Source organism: Cupressus sempervirens, chromosome 9, assembly GCF_028749045.1.
Source record: "Cupressus sempervirens isolate cs-2001-9-10 chromosome 9, ASM2874904v1, whole genome shotgun sequence".
Taxonomy (NCBI): domain Eukaryota; kingdom Viridiplantae; phylum Streptophyta; class Pinopsida; order Cupressales; family Cupressaceae; genus Cupressus; species Cupressus sempervirens.
Window position 1 is genome coordinate 4,108,277 of NC_143126.1, and position 12,996 is coordinate 4,121,272.

Sequence of the window (12,996 nt, forward strand, 5' to 3'; positions counted from 1 at the left end):
GTATATAGAGATCATTCTTGATCTTTTTGTGATTTTTTCAAGTTTTCTATGAAAATATAGTTTTTATGAAACTCTAACCATGGACCCATTTCATAGAAATAACTACTAGTCCCCTCCATACCATGAAAATACTATTCCTCAGCCCTCCCACCCCCTATATCAGCCACAACCTAGTTGTGAACAGCCTACCCAGTCTCCCATAAAATCTTATAATGATTCTAAAGTCAAGTATAAGTAGCTTTGCGACCATATCCTTGATTCGAGCCATGATTTTTGTTGGTGTAAATAAGTATTCACTATTTACACTTAAGTTTACTTAAGTTAATGCATTATTTAATTATTTATTAGTTAGTCACCTAGGAGTATACATACTCTTGTGGGTTGTCATGTTGACAATACAGGAGTTCACACCTCTTTTTGGCACATGGTGTCTACAAAAAAGGAGTTAGCACTCTAATTAAACACATGGTGTCTACAACATCTCCACGTGAGATACACCTTGTCATACTTATCCTTTCATCTACAATGAAGGATATGACATGTGCTTAGTTGTCATGCTTATCTTATCTCCTAGCACCTTCTAGAGACATTCTAAATGTATCTTAGAGGCCTTTATATATAGGCACTTCTAGTGTGTATGTACATGTTTTAAGATATTCATCCTCATATTGATCATACTCTTTTGGTCTACTATTGTGATTGTGCTTGAGTTCCTTGATCTTTGGTGATTTTTCCCTAAGGTAAATTCTTACATGGTATTAGAGCTTGAGGAGATTCTCTTCACATAGTCATTTGAGACCATTCTTGCTTCAGCACCTCGACCCAGATCCAAAGTATCACAATCACTGGGAGCGTCTAGAGCCAAAACGAACTTCGCCATTGCGTCCAAAATGTTGATTTGGTGAAATTTGACTATAAATTCACCTACCCTAGGCCATAGTCAAATTTGAGGCAATTTTTTTTGCAACTCGACACCCGAAGGCCCGATTTGCAAATTCGATATGATCATTTTCTAGATCTGCAAATTAATTTTTCAGTTATGATTTAATCTTTTTGAAATTTTTGTTAGATTTTATCTGCCATTATTGTGCAAATTTTTTTTAAAAAATTAGTCCGTTGAGGCTGCAGAGAATTTTTCTTTTGCAAGAATCGAGCAGTGAGACCCTGGCCCCCACAAGGACTATTCACTGTTAGATCAGAATATTCCCATTTTTATTGACATTTCTTCCAAGTTCGACGAATTGCACCAATTTTCAGTGAGGGCACACACGAATGCAACTAACACATATTCCACCGAACCCCATCAACCGATGACCAACCCTCCAACTGACAGCCTCACTTTTGGTTGAGACCTCACAGGGCTTCCATTTTATATATTGAAGATTTTACAAATCCCACCAATGTGGGAATAAACCCTGATAACTGGCGACCTCTGCATTAAATAGTCCAACAACCATCAATACCCACAGACACTGATCTCCTTGTCTAGCTTAAAATTCCTGGTGACAATTTCATGGCGGCTCCCTTCTGTGCTGGACCTCCACCAATTTGGGACATGCATTTGCCGCAGATGCCACCATGCAACCCAAAGACCACATTAACTACCACGTGACCTGACACTTGTAGCAAAGCCATCACGTCAACAAGCACCTGCCAACAGTGCAGCGACCACCACATGGACAGTATGACATCCATGTTAGCAAGCCACCTTGGCAAATCTATACCCTGACATGCAGGTTCCATACATAGTGACATCAGATCCGTATGCCTAGTTGGCTAAACATGTCATCTGCCATGTCACCCAGCCAATTTTTTTACTGACATCAACAATTCATTGTCTTAAAATTGACGGCCATCTGACCATCATCTAGAGGAAAAATAGAACTGCTACAACAGTCGTTTGACCATCAAATTTAACCTTCTCTAGTTTCAGTTTTGATTTGATAGTCTAACTTTGGGAGGCCATATCTCAGTCATTCAAGCTCCAAATCATGTGCAATTTTTTAATATTTTGGGTAGAATTTCCTGAAGTTTTCAATGGTGCTATTTTTTTTTATAGTTTTGGTGCATGGATTTTTCAAAAATTGCATCTTTTGGTGACTGTACCTGTCCAATCTTGCATTTTACAACTTCAATTGCTCCGTACAGGCTCATTTGGACTCGAAATCAAGTTTCATTTTTTTGAAAGTGCATTATTTTTTGTCTACTTTCCAGATCTACAACCAGATTATAGGGTTGTGTGGACAAAAGTATCACTTTCAAAAATAGGTCCTTTCTTTGCTTTGTATTGCTTCAAAATTGTTGTAAATTGTAAAGTTCCAGAGCTATACTCTATAAGGAGGTTGTAAAAAGGCAAAATCAGAAGTCCACTAAGGCCAAAATTGACAAGTGGTCTCTTGTACATGCACTACCTATAAAGCACTGATCATACATTAGGGGGGTTGATTGATTATTTGTATATTTTGGGGGGTGAATACATTTATTGATCTCATGTAGAAGTTTTGTCATACATGTCGGTGTGGAGTTAGAACCCCATTGACAAAAAGGAACTATCACAAATTGAGTGCTGTAATCATTGATCATCTACGAGGAGAGCATAAGGAAGTATTTCTTTATTTATGTTCCAATGAACTGATCTCTAACACTGAAGAACAACCACTTGTTAACAGACTTTTGGATATCATTATATTCAGTATCAGTTCAAATTGTTGGCATGTAATTAAAAAGCTAATTCACCATTATGATATTTGGATAGCTTTTTGGAAAGAATATGGAAATCCCACAGTTCCTCCTTTTCTAGAAGACATTCTATAATTAGTCACTTCAGCTATGATTTCTCCAAATCCAAATGAGATCACACCTCCTGATACTCCTATTGATTCTACTAATCTAGTTATAGCCATAGATGCTTCTGATTCAGTGCAGTAGGACACGCTATGTCTTCCTACTTCAACTTCATGGGATGACTTCCTTCTAGATATTGCAAGTATGTTATTGGAGTCTCACATTGAAGATGTGGGAGACATCATCAATGATATTCATCTTCTCTTTGTTGAGGTGAATTCTTCATCTATTGCCACAATGATAGATCTAGCACAGCAGGGTACACCTTGTCTTTCAGCTCCAACAGCAATGGATGACTTCTTGACAAACATTTCAGGTTTGTTTGTAGAGTCACACATAGCAGATTTGGGAGACATCTGTGATATCCCCATTTCAGTATATAAATTAATTATACATAAAGAGTATATAATATTAATAATCAATAATATTATAATAATCATATATTATATCATTTATAATTATATATTATATAATTATAAGTATTAATTATACATATAAATCTATCTATGAGTTAGATATTTATATGCCATAGATAATTAGTACATATCTGTATGACAATAATATATGATATTATTTCTTTATTATATATTAAAGTAATATTTAGTTATGATTCATATATAACATATAATCATATATAATACAATAATATATAATATATAGTCATATATTATTATGTTAATATATAATCATATATTATTAATACTAATATATATTATTAATATTAACATATATTATTAATATATAATTATATATAACTATTATAATAATATAATAACTACATTTTTAAATATTTTAATGAAAAGACGCAACCCTATGAAGTGTTGATATATATATGTGAGAATTTCAATTGTTAAAGGGGAATTAGATATGAATGATCATAAAAGCTTTTGGAAATAAAGAAGCAAATCAGATGAAAATCTAATGGAATCTATACAAGATGGAGAAAAACTGAAAATGTCTAAAAAGAGGACATTACAAGTGGTATCAAAACATGATTCTGCCATCCTGTGGATGATAGTACAAACTAAACAACTTATACAATCCACCATTAACTACTATGATAGATGGAATGTTGGAAATAAAAAAATATTAGTACAGAAGAAGGCAAACCCAGTAGCATTGTTACTATCTTTTGTAATGATGTTGCGGCATTGCAATTTCCTTCTTTTGCAAATCGTCTAAGACAAACTGTTATTGGGGTCATCAAAAAAAGGGAGAGGTCGTAGAAGCAAAAGACCTATCAAATTATTACAACTCAATACTTCCAAGATTTCTTCTGACTAATGAAATTTTCTTCCCACCATAGAAATGGGCTTTCAAAGAAGGTTTTGCAGATCTTAGGGGGAAAACCACCCACTCATTGTTAATGTAAATCCACACCAAATGAAGAATATTGTTTAGGCAGAATTTAGATGGAATTTTGACCAAATAGTTGGTAATGTGTTCCAAACAAAATGAAGGTCTGAGACAAAAGAAGATCCATCATCCCCTTTTCAAGGGAACATTAAGCAAATGTTGGACAGAACAAGGAATGTCTTCTTGTCGATGTAAATAAACATAGAAACAGATTTTGTAATCTGAATAGAACATCTCTGAACTAACAGTAAATATAAATTAACACAAAAACAAATTCTGGAAGGAACACGTCCAAGCCAATATACAAGAACACCAAAAATCGAAGGGAGATGGAGAATTTTAAGTGGATTTTAAATAACACACCATCCGAACATTAACACAGAGAGTTGATTTCAAATGGGATAAACCATTGAATTTAAATCAGGATTTAAAAAAAAAAAGACAAATTAGATGACTAAACAAATTACATTTAAATCAATCACAGACCAAATGAAGTCAAGGGTTTTATCCTATGAAAAACACCATTTCATTGTAAACGCAAAATATGAATGGATGAAGTAATAGTATACACAGAACCCTTAAACCTGTTTGACAGAATGCTTCAACGAGATGTGGCAAACTATAGTTTACAAAATTTTCAAATGTTCTTCTCTTCCAAGCAGCAGGATATGGAATCATGGATAAAGCCTAAAAAAAAAATGCAATTGGCAAGCACACATATAGAAGTAGGAAACCATAAGACTTGCGCCGACATAAAGGAGCCTCGAGAAGAAAAAATCAAGTAGAATTAATAAGATTATATAATTTGAGCGTTTAAAATTTCAAGGTGATGTGAAAAGGAAAGGCTTTTCATTATTTGGGCAAAGGGTATGCACCATGATAAATTAGCTTTCCTTGAAGTAACGGAAAAATGTTTCTGTTTGGAATGACGGAGACGAAGTGTCAGAAGGGGCAATAGATTGTCACGTGGATAAATCTCGTCGTACTTTCTCTTAGCCTAGCATTTTGCACATTTGTCAAACTTCATGTCCCACTTAGGAGGTTCACATGTGGATACTCATGGCAGTATATACATCATTGAGTTTGGTAAATCGACATTAAGGAAAAAGTTTGATTGTACAATTCTCATGCCAAAGGTAGTATCAATGAGAAAGACCTATAATAAGGCCTTCATAAAGGTATGATTTTTCTTCTTCGTTCTTATAAAATGTTGGAGAGTTTTAATTTCATATTTGTTATTTATATATATGAACATGTAAGTACTCTAGATGCTAATTTGCTTATTGATTAAAGGAGGTTATAAATATATAATTTTATTATATGTCTCGTATATAATTTGAAAAAGCTTTGTATAAGTCCATGTGGAAGCTTTATGAGGGTGTAAATAAAGTGGGAGTCTAATATTTCATAAAAGGATTTGATGACTATAAGAGGTTATGAAGTTAATACAATTAATAAAGATTGAATTTTTAAGACCAACAACGTCAGAAAAGGAGTTCCATTGGCTCGACTAAATTAAGAGACTTTAATATGGAAAATGGATATGAATATTACTTCGTGCTTTTAAATGGCCACTCAACACATAAAGGTGATGAGGTAAATTACATGTTTTCTTCATATATTATGAAATAATTGTTATTATTGACACATTTTGTTATTGTGATAGTTTAAATACTTACTATCATTGGTTCTAATCAAATAATTATAAGGAAATGACATTGATTTTTAGGTTGACAATAACCAAAGAATGTTGTTAAAAGGTCATCATCTTCCAAGATAAGATAAGGCCTGCGGTGGAATGGGCTGGGTGACATCACACAAGGTATTGGATAAAGCCTATGGGTACTGGGTAAGGCCTCAGTGATGGGATATCTCAGGGTACATCATACAAGGGCACTATCTTGGAGATGATGGTCGGAGAGAGATAACAATAATGAGGGAGAACAGTGAGGCCCGCTGATTGGGTAACAGGGCACCCCATTATGGTTTCTCCTCCCATAATTGAATGATAAGTATCTGATATTTCAAAGATTATGCTTTAAAAGACTTCTTATTGGAAAATAGTTGATAGAATCACCTTAAGATCATGATTCTCCAAATCGAGATAAGGCCTGCAGTGGAATGGACTGGGGGACATCATGCGAGGTACCGGATAAAGCCTACGGGTACCAGGTAAGGCCTTGGTGATGGGACATCTCAAGGTACATCATACAAAGGCGCCTTCTTGGAAATGATGATCGGAGGAAGGTAACGATAATGAGGGAGAACGGTGAGGCCCACTGGTTGGGTAACAGGGCACCCTATTATGGTTCCTCCTCCCATATTTAGGAAATGATGAGACTATAAACACCCTGTGAGGAGATTGATTTATATATAATGTGTACTAATGATTTTTTGGGTTGTAGGTTCACAATTAAAGAGATGCATAATGTGTGTCTTATGTGTTTGCATCGTGTTTGCTCCGTGTCTTCATCTGTCTGCATCATGTCTACTTCATGTTTTAATGATCTGTCTACATCATGTATGCTTTGTGTTTTCATTCAATGTATATTTCATAAATCCTTTTGGTATTTTAAATGCAAGTATGTTTTATGACTATGACAAAGCTTGCATATGAATGATTTGCTTGAGGACAAGCAAATTCGAAAGGGGATGGTTGTGATATCCCCATTTTAGTATATAAATTAATTATACATAAAGAGTATATAATATTAATAATCAATAATATTATAATTATATTAAGATATAATTTATAATATTATAATAATCATATATTATATAATTTATAATTATATATTATATAATTATAAGTATTAATTATACATATAAATCTATCTATGAGTTAGATATTTATATGCCATAGACAATTAGTACATATCTGTATGACAATAATATATGATATTATATCTTTATTATATATTAAAGTAATATTTAATTATGATTCATATATAACATATAATCATATATAATACAATAATATATAATATATAGTCATATATTATTATGGTAATAAATAATCATATATTATTAATATTAACATATATTATTAATATGAACATATATTATTAATATATAATTATATATAACTATTATAATAATATAATAACTACCTTATTAAATATATTAATGAAAAGACGCAACCCTATGAAGTGTTGATATATATATATATATATATATATATATATATATATATATATATATATATGTGAGAATTTCAATCGTTAAAGGGGAATCAGATATGAATGATCATCAAAGCTTTTGGGAATAAAGAAGCAAATCAGATGAAAATCTAATGGAATCTATACAAAATGGAGAAAAACTGAAAATGTCTAAAAAGGGGACATTACAACATCTTTGATGATCTACATTTTCTCTTTGATAAACTAGAATCTTCTTTAGTTGTCACAAGGGCTCACTCTAACCCTCCTATCCATTCTCTACATGATCAGTCTTCACAGGTTGATATGATTGTGGATCCTTATGTCAATAGTTCTAGGAGGTCTCTTTATAATTTGAGCAGACAGGTGGTTCTTTGGGACATGATCTACATCCATCCTTACTAGATCTACACTCGTTCTATTCAGTAGTATTGGAAGGGGTGACTATCAGTATCGACACAGGGATAGTTGAGTAGGTTTCAGAGGCATCATTTATTTTTGAGATTCTTTCTACACATAGGGAAAGCATCTCACATGTACCTCTACCATTGTTTCTTCCAAAGGGGAGGACCATCATTTAGTAGCATTGGATCAGCTTCTACATTAGAGCAGCTCTGACTGATTGGCACACTACACTTAGGGGGGGACTACCTTGTCTCCTTCTCTTTTATGGGGGGGACATTTTCCTCTTATGAGGTTTTGTCTTTCTTCTCTTTTGTATATACTTGATGTATGTCATAATGGGGGGGTCTTGATTACTCCGTCCATCCATGCATCTTGTTTTTTCATCTCTCTTTTTGGGGGATGGTTTTTCCCATGAGGTTTTTACTCTTTCTCTTCTTTATGAGAGATTTCATGCATTTTGTAGATGGGTACCTAACATGGCCTAGTAGCCGAAACCCATTATGCATTTTATCCTAGCTTTCATAAGCTTAAGTGCATTCCCCTAAGTTGCACTTAAGAGGGGTATTAGTGTAAATAAGTATTCACTATTTACACTTAAGTTTACCTACGTTAATGCATTATTTAATTATTTATTAGTTAATCACCTAGGAGTATGCATACTCTTGTGAGTTGTCATGTTGACAACACATGAGTTCACACCTCTTTTTTGTACATGGTATCTACAACATAGGGGTTAGTAGACTAATTAAGCACATGGTGTTTACAACATCTCCACATGAGATACACCTTGTCATACTTATCCTCTTATCTACAATGAAGGATAAGACGTTTGCTTAGTTGTCATGCTTATCTTATCTCCTAGCACCTTCTAGAGACATTCTAGATGCATCTTAGAGGCCTTTATATACAAGCACTCCTAGTTGTATGTACATGTTTTGAGATATTCATTATCATATTGATCATACTCTTTTGGTCTACTGTTGTGCTTGTGCTTGAGTTCCTTGATCTTGCTTGAGACATCTTAAGGAGAGACTTGCTATGCAAGTTGCTAGAGCAAGAGAGGAGGAAATGAAGCTCAAGTCAACCCATTTTAACACCAGTAAAGAAGAGGCAAACCTTTCTCCAAAATATGTCATCCCAAGCTTCAAGAAGCCCCCTCCATTGCAAGAGCCTATTGTTGTAACCTGTCCACCACCTGTGCGAGAAAACTGGCTGGGTCATGAGCCTCCTGGACCTATCACCATTTTACTCTTTCAGGGTGCACTGGTTGTATGGACTCTTGATGGTCCAAATATGGAGTTTTGAAGAAGTGAAACAAAGCCCACAAAGCTTCCATGGGAGGAGTTACAACCTACTGAGGATGAAAAGAAAGTAGTAGTTGAGAAGAATGAAGATGATCCAATCCTCTTATCTGAAGAGCTTCCCTCCTTTGTTAAGGAAGAAAAAGAAGAAAAAAAGGTTGTTCCTATTCCTGAGGAACAAGTCATGGCTTTTGAGCCTTTGAAAGAGGACCTATTGCAAGGAGAAGAAGAGCAAGACCACTAGCTGCAACAGGAAGTCTTCCATGATATGGTGGAGAAGGAAGATGCCCTACCTCTATCAACCCAAGTTCAAGGTATATCCGTTGTTGCTCATGAACCATCACATACTTCAGAGGGATAAACTTTATTGCAACAACTAAACGCACAATGAATACAACTTGAGGCAAAGTTTTCAAGGGAGCTTGAGGAAGAGTTTTCCAAAAGGCTAGAGGCCCAGCAACAAGAGCATGAAGCAGTTCTTGCAAGAGACTTGATTGCACAAAAGGAACAATGTGAGAAGGAGCTACAAGAGAGGTTGATGAGCATGATGAGTGCTACATCAAAGATAGAAGAGATACAACCATCCCTCTCTCCCACATCACAAGAGCTTGTACAAGTGCAGGAAGTGCAACCCCTTGTTCACAAAGATCGATTGACACTAGTACAAAAATAGCAATATGTGACACAAAAAACCACTAAAATTTGTATATATGTGACAAAACTTAGTCATGTGACTAATAGTAGTTACTATCTAGTCATTTATAAAACTACTAAATTTACTTATTTGATCACTGAATTTGATCAATGATTTAGTGGTATATTTAGTACTACATATAGAAGTATATTTAGTAATTGATTAAGTAGTTGATCTAGTAGTATATTTAATCATGTGGCTAGTCACATATTTAGTAGCATATTTAGTTATATATTTGATAGTTGATTTAGTCACATGTTTAGTGGTATATTTAGTACCATATCTAGTAGTATATTTGATCAAATATTTAATAGCATATTTAATAGTGTATTTGGTTATAATAGGGCATGATGGAATCAACCACCATCCATCTGCTTGTAAAGCATGTGCCCTTCCATTGAGCTAGCACCCTTTAAAGAATGATCATACATTGTGTAAACTTTCTACATTGTCTTGGTACTTATTTTTTGAGTTAATTCCATCATTTCTTTAGTGATTTCTACATAGTGTAGACGCTCAATATTGTCCTAAATGCTATAGTAATTCATTTAATATATTTTTTTACATTATAGTTATTAATTAATTAATTAATTAATTATACTTGTCATATTCTTCTACTTATTTAATTAAATAGGTTCATTTTCCTAATGTATTTAAATTTAATTTGAATATTTCCCCTCTAATGTATTAAATTTATTTAATGCATAGTGCTCCATAAGTCCCCTTTTAAATAAATCTCAATTTATCTAAATCCCTCCACTTTATTAAATTCTATAATCCTGAGATTAAGTTAAATCCTATTTAATTTAATCCTAATCATATCCTAAAACCTAGTCTACACCCATCACTCTCATCCTTCTAAGCCTATCCATTAATTATTCTCATTTAGCTAATCCTAAACACCTTTTACCTCCTAGGTTTTTGCTCACACATGTTTGAGAAACTCAAGATCCAATAAAGCTTCCATTTTATTATTTTCTCCAACAATTCTTTACACCTCTTACACACTTGTCCCCTTTCCTTTCTCCAAGGTTTCTCACACGTGTGAACAAACCTTGAACCATCACTTTCATCTAAAAGGCTAATGTTGACCTTTGCATGGCTTGTCCCCTTAGTCCATGTGTCTCCCTTGTGGCACCTATGTGGATGCCACATAGATGCTACCTCCTCAAACCTCTTTTAAACCTATAAATAGAGCCTTTGTCTCAATCATTTTCATCGTCCTAATTTGCATTGTTATAATGCTAGTATAGTTCTAGGGCATTTTATGCATTGTTACTAATCTTTGGTAGTTGCTAGTTCATTTGCATTTGCATTATTAAATTAATTTATTTCTTTACCTCCCTAGAGTGTTTTGAACATGGTTGTATCCATAGCCACTATTTGAAACACTCTGTTCATATCTAGTCAGTTCATACACTTTGCATTTCAATTTTAAACATATTGGGATTCAATAGTTGTGTTTGGGATCTAGCACATTCACATCCCTCCAATCTAAAGCACACCAACAAGGCCTCTTATGGGAGCCCTCATTGAGCTGCTTTGAGGTTGCATGAGGACATTTTTTTTCGGTTGTATTGAGTTGTAAAACTCAATCATAGTGTTAGTTGTATTTTACTTTCTTTTGGATATTTGATATACATGTGCAACTAACGTTTGCTAGTTTACATATGCTCTTGACAGGTTAGGTTTTCTTGCATACATTTTGGCACACTTGGTGGGAACCACGTCCTTATTCTACCTCCAAATATCGTAAAAAATTTGTAGCTTGTTGTTCAAATTCACACACTATCATCTCCGCTAGGACGCAATATCATCTGCAAAGATGCTTTGTCATCTTCGCAGATCAGCGTCTCCACAGATTAGCATCTCTGCCACTATTAGTTTTACAAAATCGGTCTAATCATATAAACAATTGGTGTTTTTTTGTCTCTATTACCATTTTGGCATCTATGCAACTTCTTTTGTCATCTCCTCATTTTACCATCCTATCGTTTGCGTAGCAGGCGACCAAAAAGCTAGTTGTTTAATTAAACTATCATCTATGGTAATTTCACAGTTCTATCATCTACGCTTTATAAAAAATTGTCTCTGCCTAGTAGTTTGTCCTCTACGCTAGTCAGTATATCATGTACTCTATCATCTACATGGTCTATCACTTGCAAAGTTTGGCATCTCCAAGAATTAGTTGGTCGTCTACAATTGTAAACTATTAGTAAAAAAACTCTACTTTGTGTTCTATTGTCTGCTAGTTCTGTGATCTACAAGGCTTTGTCGTCTGCGCTTGGTATCTATCTCCTATGATTTTTTATAGATTGACTCATATTTTTTAATGCCTAACTCATTGTTCGATTGATATACAGGGATTTCTAATCTGATCTTTACTATTGGAGATAAACTTTGGAAAAAAATTAATGATTTTAATTGCTTGGAGATTTGTAGTGATTTTAATTACTTGGAGATTTGTAGTGATTTTAATCATTTGGAGATTTGTAGTAATTTTAATCACTTGTAGGATTTAAAATGGTAAGTGAACTTGCATGAATTAATCATTTGTCCTTGGAATGCATGTTGCAACTAATATTAAAAGTCAAATACACTCTCGAATGCATTAAAGTAACATTACAAACACTCTTCAATGATTCAAGGAAATTTACACTCATTTCATTGGAATGAATGATGTTCAAAAACACTCTTGAATGCCTTAATGAATGAATAAACTTTTCATTGGAATGCATGTGTAGAGTAATCAAATACAATCTTGAGTGTCTTAAGGAAATTGACATGCTTTCATTAGAATGAATGATTAGATAGTGAATACACTCTTGAATACCTAAGGTCAAAGAAGAATGCAATGAAACATTTTGATTTTGGGTTTAAAACATTCTCATAGAATCTTGAATGACTAATGGAAAAAGAAGCTGGCTATGAAACATTTGGACTTGGTGCTTAAAATGAATACACACAATCTTGAATGACATAAGTAAGGGAATTTGTTCATTTTCAGCAATTTGCTTATGTTGAAGATGATCAATTTACTTTTTATTGACGAATCCTCATCTTTTGATATGTTGACAACATTGTCAAGTTGGAAAGAACAGTGCATGCTTAAACACGAGTGTCTTCAAAAGTAGATAAAAAATTTAAGCTCCATTGGAAAAGAACAAGTATCTTTTAAACCTTAAGGCCACTTATATTCTCTCCTCTCACGCCTCTAGGTGATCTTGAGTGCACAAGA